Genomic DNA, 23,827 nt, shown 5'->3' on the forward strand with positions numbered 1-23,827 from the left:
CTCGCCGCCGTCCCCGGCATCCGAAGAGCCACAACAGGAGGAAGGTTCTTCTCCTACCTGGCCGCCAAGACCTGGAACTCCCTCCCGACCCACCTCCGCCTGACCCGGGACCACCTCGCCTTCAGGAAGCAGCACAAGACCTGGCTGTTCGAGCAGTAGCGGACCCCCCTCCCCAAGCGCCTTGAGACCCTCCGGGTGAGTAGTGCGCTAAATAAATGTCATGATTGATTGAGAAAATGATGAATACAGTTAAAAAATATTAATATTATAGTTATCAGTATTAAGTTGAATCCTTTGTTTATTAAGGAGTTATTAACTGTACAATTGTTCATATTTAACAGTCTAAATATGATTTTATGCTCAATATAAAATATTAATAACCCTAGATGACTAAGCCCCTAACATCCCACTCTGTTATTGAAAATTACTTCTCCTACAAATTCCTAATATTTGCTTATGGAGTATACATCCTCCCCACACCATCCCGCATTTTACGAATTAGAACCCAATAATCATAAAAAGTTATAATATGTCCTTATTGGGGGTCGTGTAACCCCTCCAACCCCCTTTTTTATATTAAAAATAATAATAACCCTCCCATTTTTATTTTTTCACAATCTAAATTACTACCCTCCCTAGTCACCATAACCACAAGCATCCAGCTCCTAATTATTTCTAATATTTACTTATGGGTTGGAGAACCCCCATCCTTTTTTAAAACAAACAAAATAATCAATTATAATCTAATTATTCCAAATATTTATAATATTTCCTTATATTGAAGATAAACCCCCCCTTTTTAACATGTAAAAACAATAACCCTAAAAATGCCTAATATTTTCTTTTGGAAAGTAAACCCCCAAGTCCACGTTGTTTACATTAAAAAAAAATCCAATAATCCTCCTCTTTAAAAAAAAAAACAAGAAACAATATTACAGTTAATCACCTAAACTTATCATATATTGTGTGGTAAAATAATGTGTTTTGATGTCTAGCATTACAAAGTACCATGCACTTTAACCCCTTCGCTTCGCTGCTGATGACGAGCACTGCTCGTCATCAGCCATGGTGGTCGTGTGCGGATGATGAGCTGAACTCGTCATGTAACGCGGCTTTAAAAAAAAGCCGCACAGCGGAAAAATAACCGCCGCAGGGATGCGGTTAATTACTGAGTGGTAAATGACCTGCGTATGAATTACTGTGTGGTGATGGTAACATACCTTCTGGTACAGTTCATGCAGCACAGGACTGGTATAGACAGTGTACTTTGTGGGCTCGTAATTGGGCACTGTTTTCCTCAAATACTTTTTTGACAGTAGTTGTGGCATTTGAGTTCTTTAAAATTAGCTATTTTTTAAATACACCGATCTTTAATGCTTTTTTTTGTAAAACAGGCTACAAGTTTCTTTAAGGTCAGCGAGAGTTGTAAAGGTTGTATACGTCAATATGATAGTCAATATTGTGCTGGACAATCTTAATATAGCATGTTAGAACGCATGCTATAACATTGTGTACTATTACAATACGGTCATTACAACAACCGCGTTGCTATTAATACGCAATGCATTTACATTAATTACTATTCCTTCTCCAGTTTGCGCAACAGTAGGGAAGGTGTTGGAATTTATTTCCAATACCTGAGCGCCCCCTGGTGCAAGTCGTTGTAATGACTTGCGATGTAATGGTAGCGCGATTTAATAACAGCACTGTAAACGCTGTTTCCCGACAAGAATCACTCTAATGTGGAAGAACACCACAGTTGCATTTACTTTTTTCGTGAGTTTTGGGTAATGCTGGATTGCTGCTACTTTGTAGTTACTGTCAATATGTGGTAGTTAATGCACACTCAATGAAGGGTTAGTATGTGCTTGTAGAATTTGGGATTGGTCCCACATTCAACCTCTTCAAAGCATAATTAAAGTGTGAAGAGGAGGGTTTAACTCAATTTATAGGGCAGTTAGCATGCTCCAAAGTCGAATAAGGGTATCCAAAAAGGTCATCATGAATTTAGAATTGTAGGAGGCTGGCTTAGTATATGGTGCATACTTATGTAAGTGTAGCACCCTGCACTAATCCAGACTACCCATATGCAGATTTTAGTGGTCTTAGACTACCTTAGAAAGCTCTCTAAGTGGTAGCTGTGGAGAGCAGCCTTTAGGCTTACTCCAGAAGGAGTGTAAAGGAGCTTGTTTTAACAGTAATTGATCTTATGGTATAGGTGAAAAATAACCACACAATGTAGTTATAAAAAATATGTATTCATTATTAACACTCACAAACACATTTAATATATCCTACCCGGAGATAAAATCACAATACACAGAATAAATTGGAAATAGAACACATAAGTAGCACAAATACACAGTTGTTTCCAGGGATAGACCAAACTATATACTAAAAGAGTGTAATGCTAACCACGACCTAAGTTGAGAATGGACCCAGAAGAGTCGGGGACCCAAGGAACCACTCAAGGTGAATATCTAGGAAACCCACGAAGGGTGTGTGCAGAGTAGAAACATGACCGCTTACTCAATGCATGTCAAACGGTAAGACCCAGTTGCAGTTTTAAAGAAGGACCCTTCCCAGTGGAACCTGAAGAAATGCGTGGAAGATGGACGTTTGGGGAGTCGCCCCTCTCGTTGATGCCCCAGGAACCAGGATACCTACGCCAGGAAGCCAGGTGCATATGTGCCAAAATGACGTTGGACACCGCCATAGACCACAATGGAGAACATCAGAAAAGATGCCGCGGGCGAAGAAGGTGAACGTGCCTGGTGGAACCCAAAGGTGGATTCAAGATGAGAGGTACCTGCAAGTAGAGGGGACAGAGTCTATGCCACTCAGGAGTGACCAGGAGGCACTGAAGGCGAATTCCCTCCGATGTTCGCCATGCAGGAGAGTTGAAGGTGCCCTTAAAGTTGCAGCTGTGCTGACCAGGCAATTCTGGTGTAGACCAGGAGCCATTAGCAAGCTGTCACATGTCAGATGCCAAGAGCCAAAGGGTCAGAGTCTGGCAGGGACACCAACGGTATTCACCTGTTACAACGCATTTTTTACTCCGCACTACCACTACAACGCGGGAATTACAACGCATACCGTTACAACGCATTGCGCTGGGGGGCGCTCTAGGATAAGAGGTAAGTTTAATTTACTATCCAACACCTTCCCTAGGGTCCACGGGGACTGGAGTTAGAATAGTAAATTATACTTACCACTATCCAGCACCCCAAAGCGCTATGCGTTTTAGCGGTATGCGTTGTAAATACCGCGTTGTAATGGTACGCGGAGTAAAAGTATGCGTTGTAACGACATACATCCACACCAACAAGCCTTGGAAACAGCAACCAATGTGGTCGTAGAAAAAGGTGCAGTGTTGGAACCAGCAAGGTACAAGTGACTCACACAAGAGGGTAAGTCAGAGCAGACTTGAGCAAGCAGGGGAGCTCACTGGAGCCAAAGAAGAACTTTAAGAGGATACACAGGCCGGAAGCACAGGAGTCGCAGGAGGACTTCCAGCAGCACACCAAAGGATGTTGGTCCATGGTGCAGAGGATGCTGTGAAGGCAAAGATCTTGTCTGCAGAAGATGCTTGACGCTGGAGCTTCTTGTAGCCCGAAGATCTCTGGAGAAGAGAGTCAACAAACCTTGGCAACGGCAAGTTAACTCTTTGCACAAGGGTACTGGCTTCAAACTTGCCTTGAAGACAGTGCAGGCCTCTAGGAAGTTGCAGAACTACCACTTGTGTTGCTGAACCTTTCGGAGTCCGAAGGAGATCAGGAACAGCAGACCGGTCAGCTTCGTTGCGGTGCCTGCAAATGCAGGTGAGGGACTCCTTCTCTCCAGTGGAGATTCTGGGAAATCTCCACTGAATGAAGTTGTTTTGGATCTGAATCTTGTCCCACGACGATTATAGGGACTCACGCATAGGTATGTATGTATGTATGTACCCCAATGAAAGGGTTGGGATGATTTAGGGGTCTCTCCCAAAGGAGGAGGTGGACAGTGGGGATTATACTTCCATGTCCTTGTGTCCAGGTTCGTGACAAAGTGAGAGCCAATAGCTCCCTGAACTAGTTTCAACTGGAGTACGCTAGGAGGGCACCAAATGTGCTCTTCAAAACAGTCTAGTGACGCTGGCAAGCACCACCACCCTGTCCCAATACACTATGTCCGTACTGGGAAGTGCTCATACCTCCATGTAGCAGGAAACCTATTTCCTACCTTCCCACGATCGAGCTTGGCTCAGCAGCAGGAGGGCAGAATTCTGTCTCTGGTCGGCATCAGCCATAGTTTGCTATCTGGGTCTAGGAGACTGGTACTGGGAGCACTGAGGGCATCCCACAGGAGCTTTACAGTGCATGGAATCATGCCTCCACACAGTTCACGGTTTGGGGGGTATGATTTCAACATGTTTGATACCAAACACAGCAGTGTTCGTTACAGCCAGTTTTGGGATAGAGTGGCCATGCGTCATTACTCGATGGCTATCGTAATGGCTAATGCACTTACAACCCGTGAGAATGGACTCTGAAGGTTGTTGGGTGTCTTGCTCATGCAAGGACACCCTCCCACTTATAACCGAGCACCCTGCCTTCAGGACTGAAATGCCTTCTTTAGGGGGCTTATAGGTTTTAAGTGTAGTGACCTCAGATATAAAAAAAACTGTTGTAAGTGGTGCTAGCGCCAGCTTACACAGGCTGCAATGGCAGGTTTGTAGTCACAATTTGAGTTGTTTCTCATGGGTGGCATAATACATGCTTTAGCCTATGGGAGCCCCCTGGTGTACATATGCCATGTGTGAATTAGTGCCATATTCTAGGGAATTACAAGGTATACCAGTAGCCAATCTGGAGTGTTCCTAAGTACTCACTGTGCCTAATTTAGGGAAGGAGCACAGAGACTGGGTTCCTAATCAGCAGGAAGGCAATTAGACTAGACAATAAAACCTAATGACACCAGCAAAAAGTGGGGATGACCATGAAAAAAGATCCTACTTTGCTACAGACATGGTTTGTCTTAAACCGATGTATCACTTCTACAGATGTGACTGATCAGTATCTGTATTGGAGTGCTTCCATTGATATTGGTGGTGGTGATGAATTCTGAGATCGAAGCTATGTCTAGGTCTTCTGCTGCCTGTCTCACATTCCACGTTAGACAGAAGCATGTGCACAGTTCTATTTTTAAGGTGCTATCTGAAAAGAAGATATGTTTTTTCTGCTTTCACTTTGGGCCTCAGTGGTGTGTAGCATTGGGACTTTACACCAAGAGACAGCACCTAAACAATAATGTTATCCCACCTGCTACAATGGCAGAATGAACACTTAATGTACAATGTTCTGTGAGGGTGGGGAGTTTTTGGGATAAATAATTGAAATGATTTACACCAACATGTGGGGGGTATTTTTCAGAGCATCCTTTACATTTCTTCCAGAGTTTCCAGAAATGAGAATAGCATCTTCTAATTAATATGTCTCAGGAGAGAAAAAAGTATTTTTTCCATTCTCCGCTATTACATAGACGGCGTTGTGGAATGATGAGGCCTCGGACGTGGAACTTGCACCAGCTCGAGGTGGGCCTTCTTCGACACACACCGGTGTTGGCAGGTGGGCATTGAGGCCAAGGCTGGTTCAGGGACCAATGTCCTGGAGTGCAGCAGGCACACAGGATGGCAGGCCACATCAATCACGGCATCGGCGCTGGCCTTGTGGCGGGGTGAGAGGCGCCTCCCTTGCACACACATTGGGCATTCCGGAAGAGGACCACGCCCAGAGTTACGTGCCTTTTATTCACACCCCTATGCTGGCCTGGAGTATATAGGGCCAGCCCACTCCTCTCATGCTTACGGGGGAGACGTAACAAGCTACATTTCCGCGATCTTCCCCACTGGCTGGGGTGACATGGTTGCGTCCACTGTGCACTACACTCCGAACACAAGCGGTATATGTCGACATGGACATGTCCATGGTCTACGTACTGCAGTCTGACCAGCACATCCATGCCACACTTGGCATTGTGTACATTCTTATCCATGGGTCACTTGCCTCCTTCGCACATGCATAGGCCCCACCTCTTCCCACAATCTGCTATTGTGTGGCTGAGGTGCCATGTCATTGATGGCTTCTGCGCATGGCTGGTCCAGGTTCCCTCAGTAAGTTGTGCTGTCGTGTCTGGTGTGTGCACATGTTATTTGGCATGTTAATGTGAGCTTGTGACATGTGTATCCCCAGAGTTGTGAGTTGCATGATTGTGGAGTTGAGGTGTGTGGTGTGTACATTTGGTGTGTGCCAACGAGCATTGCATTTCCGTGGGTGCCATCCTGGTATCGCTGGTTGGTGATGAACTGTCAGAAAATGTAGAGATCATGCACACTGCTTGGGTGGTTGGCATGGAAGTTGGTGGAGTTTCCCCGGTGGTCCGCTATTGCCTGGACATTGATGGTATACCTGCGCTTTCTGTTGCGGTTATTGTGTGCGGTGTTGCCACGGGGCACAAGTAGAACATATGTGTAGGCAATTGCCCCAAAACATGTGCGGGTTTCTAGCTGTGGTGTAGACGCCTTACTTGGTCTCCCGATGTTCCTGCGCAGTGTGGGGGAAGTATAGATAGTGTGGTACCAAGCTGATGGTGTCATCCATGACCGTTGTGAGGGACTTGGATTGGGCTGGCTGTGAGACTCCTCCAACTCAGGCGTTGTTGGTTATAGGGTACCAGGGGCCAACCGGTGCAGCACAGCCTGAAGCTTTTTCTGAGGTGAGATGTTGATTGTCAGCTGTATTGGTACCGTCAGCCTGTGGACAATGGTGGTCAGGATGCGGAGGATGGTTGTCCTTTTGAGTGTGTGGTGGGCACTGACATTCTCTGCTGTTGGGTCTGTGAGGTTGGTACGTTTTCTGAGGGTCGCTGTCTTTGTCTGTGCTGCCTTGGTGTTGATCCAGAGGGAGGATCCTTAGGGGGTGGGGGGGTGGCGGTGGGTGTTGTGGCCTTGTTGCGGCTCCCATCTGCATGGTCAGTAGCTCCATGGCATCTGTTGCGCTACATGTGTGGCTCTAGCCTTGGCTCCCTTTTCTGGTGCAGGCTGTTGTCCGACTACGCCAGGTCAGAGCTGGTGTTAATTTTCGTTGCTAACGCGCCTTATTGCCTGTTTTGGGTTCGTTCTCATCGCTGACCTGGCTGGTTGTTGAGAATGTTGCGGAGTGGTGTTGTCGCAGCTTTTTGCACGAGAACGCCTACTCTGCATCTCATTAGCGATAGTTGCGGGGGTCATCTGTGAGAATTTTTTTTGCTGCTACTATCACGGGTAAACTGGTGCTATGGGCTGTTAGCAGCAGCTTGTGAATGGGGTGATAGATTTATCGCGTCTTTGGCTGCGATAAAGTGCTGATAACTCGGTGATAACTCCTTGAGAACATGCCCCTATATTTCTCCAGAAACCGTAGCCGTGAAACTTGGAGTTAGATGGCAATTTTGGAGAAATTGTCTGTCACTGTAGAGTTAGTGAATTGTGACGAGATGGTAATAGCTTCCAGTTTCGCATGCTTTCGCTTCTAGAATTCATTGCAGATTAGCTAAAGAATTAACCTGCTTAAAAGGCAATTTCAGATGTTGACAGCAGAAGCATAAAGGTTAATTTTGGATTGATTGTTCGAGCTCGAGGGGCTTTTAGCAGGCATTGATCAAAAATAAAATTATAGGGAGAAGTAAAGAAAGGGCTGTAGTTTTGATAGCCCCTTGTCTCTACATTATTTGATGTGGTTTAATTTAGGCTTGATTAAATACACATCAAGAAATCCAGCAATATCTAACTGGCTGCTGCCCTGTTTCACCCTTTTTGTAGGAAATAGCAATCTTTTTTATTGGGATAGATTGTAGACGTTTGTCTACTTGGTTGTGCCTAACCCTATTTAGCCCCCTCAGGCAAGGGTTTAATAGAATACTTAGGCATGGCCTTCATCCGGGGACTGGTAGTCTTTTATGAGGCTTTTAAAAAGTTTAACATTTTCTCCCCTTTCAAATTTATGAGCTATTTTGAGTTGTCACGACCAAAAAATCCAATTCTCTGATCAGGTCCGCATTTCATTTGTATTTTTCCATAAGGATTCATAGAAGCGTGTTGTAATAACTATGGCAATAATGTTATCATTTTATATTTTCTCAATAATTATTTTGTTTATCAAACACACTTTGGCCACCTGGTCTGTGGTGCATCAGAATACATATCACACAACTATTTGGTAGTTAAAAAGAAATTAACTAATGCCTTATTGCTACCCTGTGGGTGAAGGCATAAGGAGTTACCCGCAATAGGCAGAAGTCTGCTTTAAGATTCATGCAAGTATCATTTCACCCAAACACACATTTGTTTACAAGAAAATCCCCAGGTTCTTGCTCAATGATTCAGCTCACCTTTTTATTAAGTAGGTTTCTTGTGTCACTAATTAGTGATTCGATATCCGAATTATCCTCCGGAACACATTTTTGGCTTCAAGATGAAGCCTTATGCAGCATTTAACAATGGACGCATATCCGTCTTTACATTAACTGGAGATTAACCCCGTGCCTCTTGGCCCTTCAATGAACGAAATCCCCTGGAGTTTCAAAGGGTTTACATAGTTTGATGTTGTGTTTTATGGTAGCCGAATCAAGTCCAATTACGTGCTGTAGGTCTCCTTACGCGGTAGTTATAACACCAATTTTATCAGCCCTGCTAGACCCTTGACTTAAGCCTGTCCTCTAAGAACTTGGAATTGAACAGAGAATCTCTGGTTGAGGGCTTGTCCGAGTGGAACGTTAATTGGTGAGTGGATTCTGAGATTATTATCTTCTGGCATCCAAAGGCCGAAACATCTCAAAGACTGCTTGCAAGACATTGTCAGTCAGTCTGCATTGGGACCTTTTAATAGAAAGCAGTTCGCCTAGTGTCCCAGTAATTTTCCGAGTTGATTTCTCATGAATTTTCAAGATTCTTTTTTGCCCTATTTTTATGATCATTTATACCACAAAATGCTAGAGCCATTTCCAGTCGTGTATTACATAAAAAGTTATACAATAAACATCAGAGCAAGTTTTCCATCCTATTCATTGAACCAGCCTCATACTGTTTTACCCCCTACTCACCTTTTCATTGCCTTCATGTATCTTTTTTACCCTGCCATAATGAATAGTTAGCTCAGAATTCGGATCACTAGGTAGGCTCTTCCACATTTATGGACTCGAGGTTGTCTTTCAAGGTAGCTCCGCAGTGGCGCCCAAATATCTTTGGTCAAGACATTCGAGGCAGCAATGTGCTCGAAAGATAAGTGGTCAGGTTGCAATGTGCAAGTCGCCCAAACATGCAGCATTCTAGCAGCCGCAACACTGCCCAATGGCATGACCATTCGACTTTGGCCGAACAGTAGAGATATAATCCCAAACCACCTACTGCGTTATCGTACCAATTTCACACATCTCACGAAAGCCAGCATTGGTTCCTGACTATTTATCAAATTGAATGACCTCTGCAATTATGGGCTCTTTTCTGAAGATTCTTGTTGCACTTTTTTCACTTAATTCTGATTCTTTCCTTCCCATATAGTCTGGTTTTAAACACTTTGGGGAGAGTCTGGTGGTTGGCCCCTTACATCTCCTAAGAAATATGTAGTGAGATAAACCATTTTTTTTGGTAAGGGTTTACTGGTTCAAGGCTGGTTGGGTTCTATAGAGTGAAGAGCAGCTAAGGAGGGGACGGTACTTAAGCATGTACTTATTGCTGTAGCTTGTGAAGCTTCATATACTGTTTCGGAGCTAAGCAACAGAAGACCGTTGACATCCAACCATCTAATGGGATTGGAGGCTGTCAATTTCTTAACCTCATTATCTGACAAGTGCTCTGTTTTCCCCTCCTCCTTTCTTTACTGTCCACAATTGCTTGGACTGAATTTTGATGTGATGGAGTGTGTCTTTGAAGCCCCACATTCTATGATTGATAAGTGGAAGGTCTGAAGAAGGGTCTGAGCAATTTTTGGCTTATGGAATACGAGTGGCAAATGAGGAGATCTGTGTAAATATTTCAGTGCTTTGTTTTACCATTCTTTATCCTGTTATTTTGGAACATCTCTGGTATGCAATTTTGAATTTGCCCTCTAGGTACAAGATGTTTTCCTATCTGAGATGACCATCTATTGCGGAGCCGGATGCTGGAGGGACACCTTGAAGATGGTAGATGTAGTTCTCCTCCAGACCCAGTAGTCTTTGCAAATGTTGACGCGGTTTGAGGGAATTAGACCTGATCCTTGCCTACGGCCTCTGCAGGTTATCAATAACATGAGGGATGTGAGAAAAGCCTAACACAGGATTCAACCTCGCTTTTCCATATTGAGACCAGCAAAGGATTTCCTCCCCGCTCTCATACTCTTCATAGCACACATTGGTAAAGGTTGATGAAGGAGAAGAAAAACAAGGAGAAAGGCCTTCTACCCTTCATATTATAGCATGCTTATGCACTTTAAAGCAAGAAAAAGCATACAAAAAAATGCCCCGAGATAAGACAAAGCTATAGTAGTTCATAACAAACATCCATGACCATCTTGCATGCATGGATCAAAGAATACTTTTCTTGGTGATGTTCGTAGATGCGCTTCTGCTTGTCCCTCTTTGGTTTCCATACCTTAAGGAATGGTCTGAAGCATTGTAAATACAGTCCCTGTAAAAGGCCCACAGGCTGGTCTCAATGCTGACTTCCTCCAATGCAGCAGGGTGGGTGAGTGTGCCGGTTAGGGCCCAGCGGCGAACGAAACCAGGGTGCTTGCCCAAATCACCATGCATATTTTGTTTTTTATTTTTCCATAACGATCCCTAGGAACATTTATAATTTATAATTATTTTAAAGGTTGTTAATCACTTTCACACCCTTCTTCTCTACATTTATCTATTCTGAACTCTTGACTGGACAACATGTCAAACACATCCAAAAAAGGTCTCTAAAGGCATTGTGGTACTTGTGGGAAGATGAGACAGCAATCTAAGTATCCTTACAAGAAATATGTATACTTGGTTGCATATCAATCCCATAAGGTAAAGAATTTTAAGATCTAGCTAGTATTTTTTCTCCAAGACTTTGAAGGACACAGAGGGTGGGTTACGAATTTGATTTAGGAAAATCAAAGCCAAAGAAACTCTTACTTTAGACCAAGATCAGGGCCTCATTAATAAAAGTACCTGTAGCACTTACTAATTTGTCAACAGCACTGTTAACTGCACCTTGAACAAACGTTGACGAAGGTCCTGTCAACTATATCAGTTGTACCTCCATTGATGGCACTAATGGCAATATCAACCTCAACCTCATCGACGGAAACAACCACAGATGCAACTTGAATGCAGGGAAAATGGAGGTGGTTTAGCGGTGACGGTCAAGAAAATTGCTATTTCATCCGAGTTCTGCGAGTCCTAGCATCTTGCAGGTCAACCATGATACGAGCCTGCATAAGGGCATCAGGTGCAGAAATACTCCTTGAATATGGTATCAAGTGTCCTGTTTGTTTCGGGATCAAGCATCCTGTTCGTCTCCGGTATCAAGCTTCCTGTTTGTTTTCCTTCCACATGTCTGTGAGTTCTAGTGTCTTGCAGGCCAACCACAAGACAAGTCTGCAAAAGGGCATCAGGTGCAGTAATACTCCTTTGAACAGGTACCAAGCAGCGTTTGCATTAGTCATCAGCAAAAGGAAAATCACAGAGCGGGTTTTCCTAATGCCTTCGTCCAACCACAAAAAATACAGGGGCATATTACCAAGCAATAGCGATAATTATCGCTATTGCTTGGTTAGAGACAAAAATGTATCGCCGACCTGCGGCGATTTTTATCGCAGATAAACCTTGGTATTTCCAAGGTTTATCGCAAATGCGATAAAAATCGGCCGCAATGCATGAATATCGCTGAAAAGTCCGCGATATTCATGCATTACCGAGCTAATGGTCTTAGCCATGTTATCCATCTCCCATTGGATAACATGGCTAAGAACTGCTCAGGGCAGGTGTTAGCTTTTGGAGATATTCGCGCTTAGCGCAAATATCTCCAAAAGTTGGTAATAGGAGATGGCGATGTTAGCGACTGTTTCCAGTGGCTAACATCTTGGCACGCCCACTTTGCATGTCATTAGTGATAAATTTCTCTGACATGCAAAGTGGGGCCCAAGATGGTCGCTATCTCCTACTAGCTGTCGCTAACTGGTGTTAGCAACAGCTAGGTAATAGGGAGATAATTTTATCTCTGCTTTCTTGGGTTTTAAAGCCAAAAAAGGGGAGATAAACCCCCTTGATAATATGCCCCACAGTTCCAAAAAGCGAGGAACCGCAGACACTTTCATGGTGGTGTGGGCAATCGAGCTCAACCAGCCTGCAGTGGGGCTCATCATGGGGTTTTCATGCTAATGGTGACGATGAATTATCTGATTTCGAAGAGGGTGAGAATGCTAGCGATGACGATCTGTCTAATAGTCTTTTTTCTTTCAAAACAGGGGGGGATTGAGGGGAGGGGATTTACTAACACGATTTCCCGAGTAATATTTTGCAGATACAAGACTTGAAAGGCGTTAGAAGGATTTGGAGCGCTATTCCAAGGCACATGGAGGCGCCATCAAGAATTGCTATCAACATCAGTCAAGCCCTGTCAAGCAGATGAGCCGCTGATTGATATTCATTAGGGGAAAACGTTTCTAAGAAACGCAAAGCAAATGGGGTTGTCGGTAAGGCCATATAGGCTAAAGTTTGTTGACAGTATGAGTCACCTTCGCTGTTACAGAATGTAGTTTTGTAAATTTACTAAAGAGAAGGATGGTAAGGAAAAAAGTCATAGGTCTTAAAAGGCTTCCCTATACGGGGCTGTCGATGCCCTTGGGGTCATGTCTTGACAAGCATACAAAAGACAAGATTTGGGATGGAGAGTTTGTGGTTGCATTTCAAGTTACTGCACAGGGAGATTCAATCCAAGGAAGGCTCTAGGGAGGAGGCTTGAGAGCTACCTAAAAGACCCAGGTTTCCCACTAGTATTGACTCTTGGATCACAAACCTTCTGATTTTTGCAAATGTTTGCTGTATAAGTTTCCAGAACCGTGGATTTCAATTTCAAATACTTGGATACAATTAGAAAGGCTCAGTCAAGATTTGGGGGTTTTGCCTGTCTACATTATGACAAGAGTTTGAGCCCGTCTCGCCCCAGTGACATGGGTAACAAATAAGGGTTGCAATCAATTTATCTCCCAGAGACCTCTCCCTACAATGCATACTGCTAGTGGGCTTTCTATTGCTCCCCACCCTAGGGTGGCTGGAACTTGGGCAAACTCTCAAACATTTACTACAGGAGCCTGCTGGAATTCTAACAGAGGTTTCTGACAGAAGGATCTATGTAAATATAGCCATGAATGTTCCAAATTTGGCCAACACACCATTTGTGTAATGTTTTTGCGAACAAAGATCCACTTTCCCTACTAGTCTAGGTAGAGGGAGGGATGCCCCTTTACAGCCTTACGTCAAAAAGCAGTTACGTTTGTTATGTTTACTTACTGTAGGTCAATCGGCAGCAGTGGCTTTGGTGAGTCAGTGGCATCAACAATCAATATTTACATGCTCTGTTATTAGCTTCCCGCAGGTCATAGCTCATAATTACACTCTAAAATTGCGGAGGGTAGGTTGGCTGGCCCCTTTCTTTTCTTTCCCAATCTTATTAATTTTCCTTTGGGAATGGTTCCTAGTAAGACTCAGGGAGATTTTCATATGATACATTTTTCCTGGCCCCAAGTTTTTGTCTGTGAATGATTTTATCGCCAAGGAAGACACTGTGGTGCAGTTTGTTTTAGTGGAGGTAGCTTTTGGTCTGGTAAGAAGGCTCGCTCAGGAGCAGAGTTAGCCTAAATGTGACATTAGTTCTGCTTTTACGTTACTTGATCCGGCTAAGATGTCACAAAAACTTACTCTTTTTGGAATGCAGGGGTTACTAGGTTACCTCAATTTTGCTGGCAGGGTAGGAAATGCTGGGAGATTTTATTGTAAGAGGTTGGGCTTTGCTATGGCTGCTGTTTCTTTTTCTCAGCACAGGGTTGGAACGTCTCTGTCCATGAGATCCGATTTCAAGTTTGGGATAATGTTTCTTAAAGTTTTCAACAGCTTTCCTATCAGGTCTCAGGACGAACGTGTTGTATGGTCAGTACTACATTTTCTGACGTGTCAGGAGCTATCGGCTTTGGGTTTTATGGAACGGAAATGGTACGTGGATTGTTGAGAATCGCAGAATTTCATTCTTTGAATCCTTTCATCTTATCGTAGTGTTGACAATTTGGAGTAATTATTTAGCAACCAAATCAGTGCCTTTTTATATCCACAACAAAACTATAAGTGAATCCGGTGACTGGTCAAAAGGCAAAAGAGAAACATTAGCCTAATTTGTTGCAGAGATTCATGCTGTGTGCTGTGTAGGGCTGTGTTGCGTGGTTTTTTTAGTATAACTTTTACAGTTAGGCATTATATGGTCTGGACAATATTATAGCAGATGCGTGATCTCTTTCTCAGTAATAGTATCCCTTGTGTTTGGCACCCAAAGCAGATCAAGAACAAATTAGTTTAATCAGGAGCAGTCCTTGCTAGCGGGCTGAAGATAAAGATGTTTGGTGGGATTCTCCTTTTTGTTATCAGCACATGTTTAGCTTACATAAGGCTTGGGCGGATTTTTTTTCCAGTCATGTACAGCTTGTTGTAACAATGATCAAGTAGGCTCTTTACTAAGTAACAATTGCATACTGCGTGTTATTCTGAGCAACATTGCCAAGAACATATCTCTTACCAGCATTACGGGGAAGCTTTAAGGCATTTCTCTCTATGGTAAGTACTTTTGGGGTTATGACCCATCTTTAGGTGATTTTGGAAGGAGAATTTTTCCTAGGTTGGTCTTACATAAAGGGACGTGACACTGTGCTGCGCAAACCTATATATTTTTTCCTTGCTGGGAGGCATTGTACCAACACTGCCTAGACTTTGTTGTTCCTCATGGAAGCTTCAAGTCTGCATGTTATAGTAAATTGTTGGAACTTTTAGGATATCTGAGTTGTTTAGAAAATCATCTCTTCAATGGGTAAATATTCTAATACAGACCAAAGAAGAAAAGGGGCTATTGTGGTATTGTAAAAGCTTAGCGATCTGCTATGCTCATGGTCAGTTTGGTTACAATTTGAAGAGTTTGAAGGTTATCCAAATAATAACTTTTATTTTCAGCATCAGGATGGGTCTGCCTTGACAGGTTCACAGCTTTTAGAGGTCTAAAAAACAAAGAAAAGAAAAGATTTTTTGCTGTTGTTAGGTCTTAAATCGTTTAGAATTTGGTACCCATTCTACTAGAATAGGAACAGCTCCAGAAGCTGTCAGAGGGGGGTTTCTGTGCAGCAACTGCAAGGTGGGGCTGTTGGACAGCGAACTGCTACGATATGTTAGAGATTAGAATGAATTTGAGACATAGTTTTTTGGTCTTGCTAACATCTTTTTTCTTTTCAGGTTGTCAAATTCCCTTATACGGCATACATAGCAAGCTTCTGGATCGTGGGACACTCTGGTCTAACATTGACAATCATGATGGCTGATCTACATTGTTATAGATTTAACATAAGTTTTTAGCTTTCAGTTTATTAGGATTAATGTTAAATACCATGGTGCAACTTTCCGGCTTGGGTTACTGGTTTTACAATTTTTCAAACTTGCTGGGCTTCACCTTTTGGTATACTAAAAATAAAAAATAAAAAATTGTATTTGGCGAATATTGAAGAAAGTTACTTGATATATTGGGATGGCAATTTGGGGTTGAGGGCTGTATTGGCGACAGTTTCCTCAATTGGATCTTGACAATAAGATTTTATGATCTGGCGTTTTCATCTAAATCGGCTGTTGATACTGAACTGGTTTTGGATTTAAGTTTTCATACTTACTGACAGGGGGAACCTTTCACAATTCAAATCCTTAAGGGTGGAGGGCACAGGAAAAACGCCTTTGCAAGGGGTTTTCCTGGTGGCAGATTTGGACGGGATTGGGGCAGGCAGAATAACTTAGGACAGGGGGAAAACAGAGTACAGAGGAATGAGGCAGGAGGTAGGAAGGTGGACAAACTAAGGGGTTGGGGTCGAGGTTCAAGGTGGGGGGAAAATTCACGGGGGATCAATATGGTGGAAAATTCATGATCAATATGGGGTAAAAATTCATGGAGGATCAAGATTGGGGAAAAAGTCATGGGGGATCAAGATGGGGAAAAAGTCATGGGGGATATTTCATGGGGGATCAAGAAGGGGTGGCGTTGGGGTACATGCAAATTCATTGATCACGTTATTGTATTGAATTGTCGTTGTTGAAATAAAAAATTTTACCCCCATCGGTCTGCGATGTGATTCATTGCCCGATAAGGCCAATGGCAAAGTCCAGTCCAAATCCATTTGCCACTGTTTGTCTGGGCACTTTAGGAAAAAGGCCATGTGAACCTTGTTGTGTCCCTGTAGCCACACAGGTCAGGTATCTGACCCTTGGAATCTTAATCTGTTTTGTGAGTACAAGGGGGAGCAGCTAGAATCCATCAGTTCTCCACTCGGGTAAAAAACCGCAGGTACAGTCATTTCTGCTGGTTCACAGGTCCAGAGTGTTCTGAGACTGGTAGCTTGGAGTTCTACATTCATGGCTGGCACCAGCTAGTGCGTGAAAATTATTCCTGGGGCACTCTCTAACCAATGGGCTACTTTTTTGGTAGTTCCTGTTTCCTTTACTACAAGAAGGCAGGCCTAAAGTACCATGTTCCAGAGCATTTCCAAAACGGTAAAAGTAATTAGCCACTCTAAATTTGGGTTCTAAGGACTGGGGGGGCGGTGGGGTATTGGGAGTATCATAGCAAAATCACTGGTGTTCCCCCATCACCTCTCACTAAAATACATATTGAAGCAGGCCCTGTACCCACAACAAACCAGGAAATAGAAGTCTGATAGAACATAAGTCAACGTTTCCCAAGTGATTCACAACAGGCCTGAGATGAAGGATTTGACACTTTTGTGCAATAGGATTTCCACAACTTTCAACCTGAATATTCTGCAGAGCTTAGAGGTGTCATCCCTGCCCTTCCAGTTTGACTTGTCAGTTAAACTGACCTATTGTGTAGCTCTTGGGAGAATTTCACACCTCATTCATACCAAATACAGGATGAGATTTGCTGGAGAGTTAATAGCTTCCAGGAGCTTCAGTCAAAGTAAAAGTAACTTTCTAAAAGTTACCTTTCTCCAGGGGGGCACTGGTATGGATTAGGCCGGGGACCTTACTGGAGGCAGAACAGAGTTACCTTATCAAGGAGGACCGATTTGCAATCATAATGGGGAGGCTTAATGGAGTCTTAATGGATTCTGTAAATTGGGAAGCACATATGCCAGATACAGTTCAGGCGCAGTACCTTGCAACGCTTTCTCAGGTCCCTTAATGCCAACCAGCTGCCCTGATGCTTCTGGGGTTGACTACAATGGTGTGGTAGATCCAGATCCGGTACTTGACTGGTCTACTCTGCCTCTTCCGGACTCCCCTGTGATGACACTAGAGCAGAGTATCCAAACATGTCAGAATCATTGGGCTCTCCGAGACATGTGGTGAGATCACAACCCAGACAGAAGGACGTACTCCTTTTATTCCCCTAAGCATGACTTGCATGTGCGCTTGGACTTGGTGTTGTGCATGGAAGGACTGGCTGGTCAGAACGGGCAAGCTGAATATCTGGGGTGCACACTGTCAACCCACAACCCCTTTCTGATTGACCTGTGCTGCGGGTGGCGTTTATCACCTATACCCACTTGGAAACTCAACCCCACACATTTGTGTGAACCTACCTTTAGGGGCAACCGAGCTCAGGTGATTGACGATTATTTTGCTACCAATGTACTTACAGCCTCCCATTCTAATATTGAGTGGGATAACTTTAAGGCTGTTGTCAGGGGCCACTGTCTCAGTCAGTCGGTGGGGGTGAGCCAATCACTGCAAGCAGAACTGACTCTATAAGAAGGGCCCATCCATTAACTGGAATTGATTGGAGTGCATCACCCCGGGTCATTTCAGGCCCTGAGGGAAGCACACAAGAAATACTCGGAAGCACACTGCACATGCAAAAAGGTGAAGAGCCGGGCGACTATTGGCATGGCTTATCCAGACGTAAGATAGGGGGAGACCCAGCTACACAGCTGAATGCACCAATGAGTGAAAGAGTGCACTGAAAAGTCATGTTGTTTTCAGATCATTATAGGGGAATATGTGAGGCTGGTGCTTCGGTTCCTGTGGAGCCGCTTGAGGGTTTTCTGAGCTGAATTACTCTCCCACAGTTGTCACCTGTGGGGTTGTAAAGTTTTGGGTGCCCCCTTAATGGAACCAGAAATCAGGAATGCCATATAGGACTTAGCCAGTGGTAAAGTGCCTGGAATGGATGGTCTCTAGGCCGGATTGTACCAGGCTTATTTCACTCAATTGTCTCCGCAGTTAGTTGACATATATGTGGCAGCATTAGAGTGTGGATGCATACTGGAGAAGTCTAGAGAGGTTCTCATTGTCTCTATCTCTAGGTCTACAGGTGATGCCCTGGAAGCATTGGCATATTGTACATTATTGATGCTCAATCTGAAGTCCAAGATCCTTAGTAAGGTCCTAGCGAATAGACTGAAACCTCATCTGGCCTCCTTAGTGCAGGCAGACTAAAATTGTTTCATACCTAATCGCAACACTTCTCATAGCATCAGCTGTCTGAATGGTGTGCTAGATGAAACACTTGTGGAGCAACACTCAGAGTCACTGGTATTTTCCGTAGCTATGTGAAAGGCTTTTGACTCACTGTGGAGGGATTATCTTTAAATGGTCATGACCTGGATGTCTTTAGGAGAGGGATAGACTCGATGGGTTGCACAATTATATGCAGAAGCAAGTGCCAAAGTGCACATTGGCAGGTGCATCTCAAACCAATTTGAAATCCATCGCGGCATGTGACAGGGCTGCCCTCTTTTCCTCATGTTATTTGTGCTGATGCTCAAGCCCTTCGCAGGTCTAGTGTGAGAGGGAGGTCGTGGAAGAGGAATTCCACTGCACAACAGGGAACACATGATCTTGTTGTATGCAGATGACATGCTCCTCTTTCTGAGGGATGCCAGAGATGGTATCCTGTGGAGCATGGCTCTCCTGGGTTAGCTTGGGCAGGTCTCTGGCCTATAGCTGAACTGGCTGTAGTCATGCGCTTTCACCATGTTGCCAGAGCAAGTGGAGCCCCTGGACTCCAGTGGGAACCAAGAACCCTTAAATATTTGGAGGTGAGGTTTTATCATACTGATAATGACATTAGAGTGTGTAACCTTGGGAAAGCACTCCACACCCTTCGTGATGCAGTGGCGTTCTGGAGGACACTGAGCCTCCCTATTGTGGTCCCATGGGATTGACCAAAATTATCATATTGCTTAGAGTCCTTTGCTACCTTGCGGATCTCCCTATCTGGGTACCAAAGGCATGGTTTAAAGCAATTTATAAATGCTAGCTCTGGGAGCTGATCAGCCCTTCCGTGGTGCTGTCTGCGTCCCCCCTCCGACCCCACTTAATGGAACTCTGCTCTCCTGATTTTTTGGGTCTTGACCTGAGAAAATCTACTATCTGTATATATATGTATATAGAGATAACTCTAACCACTAGTATATGTAGTAGACCTTTGTACTCTCTACCATTCCTATGTGACTCTTAGAGTTTATCCATTTGTATCTCTTCCTTGAGTGACTTTGCAACTTGTACATTTGCAATTTTTTTCTGTTTGCATCTTTTATGCAACTCATGTAATTCTAAGTCCTTATGTATCGCAACTGGTTCTTATGTAAAGCGCTCTAACACCTTCGGGTAATATTCGGGCTATATAAAATCGCATTAATAAAAAATAAGAAAGTATCCGACAGCTAGAAGTTGTCTTGGGGTCCCAGACTTTGCAGTGAGCCATTCGATGGCTGGCAGGAATCCATATGGGTTGGTAGATCTCGGGACTGTCCCTAGAGAAGGGGCATTGCTGGCCATATTATTGGGAATCAAGCTAGCCCCGAATACCATCCTCTGGCTGTTATGTATGGCACTAAGGTGCTTGAGAGGAACACTCATTTTGGGGGGTTGGCCCTGCTCCATACCCCAGTGCTGCCACTGGTGGGATCTCCTGATGTCGAGGATGGATACTTTCCTACCAGGCACTTGACTGCATGAGCAGAAGTGGAAACCTTTGGGGACTGCTACCTTGAATGTGCCTTCAGCACGCTGACAGAAATGGAGACTTATTACTGCTTACCGGATACTCGTTTTTTGACCTAATAAGCATTGACTAGTGCAGTGCGATAGATGTATGGGGTTGGATCCAGAACTGTCGACGCTGGAGCTATTTCATACTCTGCTATCATGCGATAGCGTGTGTCACCTTATATCCTGGCTACATAAAATGGGACTTTCCATGAGAGTTGGCGATCATCTTTCTATCATGGAGGAGCGTGAGGATTGGAAAAAGACCATCGCTGCATTTGAGCGATCTGCATGATATAGCTCTTTTGAAGTATTTGCTCGGCATGCTTTTCCGCATAGCCTGCTAAAGCATAGCAGTACAGGACACACAGGGGCATATTATCAAGGGGGTTTATCTCCGCTTTTTTGGCTTTAAAAGCCAAGAAAGCGGAGATAAAATTATCTCCCTATTACCTAGCTGTCGCTAACACCAGTTAGCGACAGCTAGTAGGAGATAGCGACCATCTTGGGCCCCGCTTTGCATGTCAGTGATATTCATCACTAATGACATGCAAAGTGGGCGTGCCAAGATGTTAGCGACTGGAAACAGTCGCTAACAACGCTATCTCCTATTACCAACTTTTGGAGATATTCGCGCTAAGCGCGAATATCTCCAAAAGCTAACACCTGCCCCTGAGCAGTACTTAGCCATGTTATCCAATGGTAGGTGGATAACATGGCTAAGAGCATTAGCTCGGTAATGCCTGAATATCGCGGACTTTTCAGCGATATTCATGCATTGCGGCCGATTTTTATCGCATTTGCGATAAACCTTGGTAATACCAAGGTTTATCTGCGATAAAAATCGCCGCAAGTCGGCGATACATTTTGGTCTCTAACCAAGCAATAGCGATAATTATCGCTATTGCTTGGTAATATGCCCCACAGTTTTTACCGCAATTGTAATACTGGAGGATTGTGATGTTGAACTAATCCTGCACTGGAAGTATCAATAAAGAAAGAAAAAAGAAAAAAACTGTGTTGGAAGGCGAATCATCAATTAATCATCCCAAGCATTGGGAATGTGTAACTACAGAGCGTTTATGGACTTTATATTGTACAGTCACACTATAAATATATCCAAAGACCTCTACCTACACGCCACCATAAAAGACATCCCATCTGCTCCTTTTTTTGTTACAATTGGAGATTCTAGCTATGTAAACAAGGGAGAAAGTGCCCTTAACCCAGCGGAATGCGGGTGTATACTCCAGTTTATTCTGATAAGAAAAAAATTGGAGAAGGGGTTTTCGAAATTTCCAAATCTCGTGCGACCATTTCTAGAAAGTTCCATTCTAGTCACAAGGCTGGTTTGTTAGCAATTAGAGACTTGGTGTAAAATGCACTGACTTGTTTGTCCATTCTTGGTGGGTAGTGCTGCTTTGCGGTTACTTGCAGCTCACTTTTAATGCTTTCCTGGTGGCTTACTCACTTATTATTTGTACAGACCAGTGGTGTTTGGAGCCATAAACCTTTTTCTCCATGCCATACTTTCGAGTCCAATCATTGTTCCTATGGGAAACGTTTTTCTATGCATAAGACCCTAATGCAGAGGTCTTCAAACTTTTTTAGGTTGAGCCCCCCAGCTGAATTTATTTAGATGTCGGGCCCCCCCACCACTTGACAAAAAATTCTGGATCCTGGTATTCTACATAATCGACCGTCATCCGCATTTCCCAGTCCATATCTGGCTAATAATGTTAAACACAGTAAGAGTGTTTAGAAAACTGCAGGTTTGCGAGTTGGTTTGATGAAATGACAGAGGCTTACTACACAGTCCACAACTACATTTTTCAAGATAAAATGTGTGCAAATTGTAACGGGTTCTCCACTTAATTCTTGCAAAGCCTCCTCAAAGAAACTTCTGTGGTCAATAAAATGAGTACCATTCAAAGACTATGCTCTCCACTGAGCAGCACTGTAGAGTTACATTTATTTCACCGCATTTATTCAGGCCGTACTTGCATGTTTCCAAAGCCTCGTGCTTGTGTTTGGCATCGCAGGAACCTCAGGAACAGAGCCTCGTGCTTGTGTTTAGTTTTTCATGCCGTACCTGCATGTTTTCAAAGCCTCGTGCTTGTGTTTGGCATCGCAGCATCCATGCATCCAATCCATCCATCCATCCATCCATCCATCATGCACCCACCCATCCACCCAACCATTATGCCCCCATCCATCATGCAACCATCCATCCATCATTCATCCATCCATCCATCATGCATCCATCCATCCCCCCATACATCCACCACTCACACATCATGCATCCATTTACCCATCGTTCCACCCATCCATCATCCATCCATGCATCCATCATGCACCCATCCATCCATCCATCATGCATCCATCCATCATTCATTCATCCACCCATCATGCATCCATCCATCCATCCCCCCATACATCCACATGCACCCATCCATCCATCATGCATCCATCCATCATTCACCTATCCACCCATCATGCACCCATCCATCCATCCCCCATACATCCACCAGCCACACATCATGCATCCATGCACCCATACATCCACCCATCCATCATCCATCCATGCATCCATCGTGCATCCACTCATCCATCCACCCATCATGCATCCATCCATCCATATATTCCATCATTCATCCATTCATCCATCCATCCATCCATCCATCCATCCATCATGCACCCATCCATCCATCCATCCATCCATCCATCCATCCATCCATCCATCCATCCATCCATCCATCCATCCATCCATCCCATCACCCATACATCCACCACCAACCTCTTGGCACTCAATAATGTAATGCAGAATTATACTTATTTCATGCATAATTATAGTTATTTCACAAAGCCTCGTGCTTGTGTTTTGTTTTTCATGCCGTATTTGCATGTTTCCAAAGCCTCGACCAGAGCAGGAACCTCTTGTGCATTACAATAAGGTGACACTGCAGGAACCTAGCCTTGTGTTTGTGTTTGGCATTTGACACCGCATTACAATAAGTTACCGCATTACAATAAGTTGACATTTGCGGTAAGCGTTGTAATCGCATGCGATGTTAACGGCACTGCGTCGTTGTCGCATGCATAGTGAATGCATGTGATTCAAACGATACTGCGATGTAAAAGTCGTGGTGTGATGGCACCGCGATCTTTTGACCTCGATGTAATGGATGTTTCCTGTCTTTTAAAGACCTTTTGACATGTTAATGAGGTGTTGATAGTCTTCACCCCTACTTAGGGCCCCTGCAGCTCCACTCTGCCTCGCCGCCATGGGAAACAATGAAAGGTGAAATTTTATGGTGCTGGTGGAGTGCGCGCCCCCCCTCAATGGCGTCGCTCCCCCCCCAGGGGGGCGCGCCCCACAGTTTGAATAACTCTGCCCTAATGCTTTTTTTGCAAGTAAGTTTTGTAAATGTATGCACCACGTTGTGAAAACCTGTCAGCCCAAAAAGGGTCTATGACTTTTCGAAAAGGTTCAAGTCTTCCCTCCAACCATGCAGAAAGATGATAATCCTTGGAGCCATTCTGAATACTACAA

This window comes from Lissotriton vulgaris, chromosome 2_1 (genome assembly GCF_964263255.1).
Source record: "Lissotriton vulgaris chromosome 2_1, aLisVul1.2, whole genome shotgun sequence".
Taxonomy (NCBI): Eukaryota; Metazoa; Chordata; class Amphibia; order Caudata; family Salamandridae; genus Lissotriton; species Lissotriton vulgaris.